The sequence below is a fragment of the Nannospalax galili genome, unplaced genomic scaffold (assembly GCF_000622305.1).
Source record: "Nannospalax galili isolate Female #2095 unplaced genomic scaffold, S.galili_v1.0 scaffold1780, whole genome shotgun sequence".
In the NCBI taxonomy this organism is placed as follows: Eukaryota; Metazoa; Chordata; class Mammalia; order Rodentia; family Spalacidae; genus Nannospalax; species Nannospalax galili.
Genome location: NW_008346442.1, coordinates 279,372 through 280,533, shown reverse-complemented (window position 1 = coordinate 280,533; position 1,162 = coordinate 279,372).

Sequence of the window (1,162 nt, the reverse complement as noted above, 5' to 3'; positions counted from 1 at the left end):
TGCAAATTATCTCTGCATGATGAACTATACACATCACTGCTATTATTACACTTTTCAGGACTATGTGACTTAAATTAACTATATGAATTATAGAGAAAGAATAATTGATTTATCTTTATTCTTTAAATATTTTAAAAATTATAACCTTTTTCTAATTTTTATTTGTGTGTGTGTATGTGTGTGTGTGTGCATGTGTGTGTGTGTGTGTGTGTGTGTGTGTGCACATATATGCAGATTCCCATGGCAGTGAGAGGCACCATATCCCACTGGAGCTTGAGTTACAAGTAGTTATGAGTTGCCTGATGTGGGAACTCTGGCCTTCTGCAAGAGTAGTACATACTCTAAACCTCTGCGTCATCTCTCCAGCCCATAAAGTGGATGTATTTTCAACCTTAAATGTTTAATGCTTGCAGTTAGGCATGGAAGCAGGAAGATCAGGAGTGTAAGGCCGGGTTCAGCAACATGAGACTTTTTCCCTTCTCTACCATATTACTAACTTTGTTCTGTGAGTCGAATATTTTCATATGTATCCAAAGTACAGTACTACATGTATAAAAAATAATCTAGGTTTCATTGGAGAGGTGTTCTAGCTTGGTTTCCTATTGCTGTGATAAAACCCTGACCCCAACCACCTTGGGGAAGAAAGGGTTTATGTCATCTTATTCTTCCAATGCATATTTGAGGAAAGCCAGAGCATGAACTCAAGACAGGAAGTTGAATGCTTTGTACTGCAAGACCCAAGAACCAGGGTATAATCAGATTAAAGCAGAACCCAAACTGAACAGTGTAAACAGCTCAGTGACTGACATCAGGGATTCCTTCATGTTGTTCTGGTTTGAAAGGACAGCAGTAACTCCAACGCTCAGACTCTGTTATCCACAACACATACACACAGCATGTCTTGTCGTCTCAGGCCAGTTCTATTCCACACCTGCACCATATCCTATGGTGCTGATGTCTCAAATATTCTGTTGTCTCTACTGTAACTTAGGCATCAGTTTCACCAATCTCCTCCCCTGACCTCACAGGGTTCCAGACCTCACCTTCTTTCAATTACCTCTTCAATTCTGCAACCAAAAGGGTTTCATTCTCACAGATTCTTCATGCAAAATCCATCTCAGAAACGGCCCAGATAGAGGCTTGGAGAGGCTCTCAAACCTCC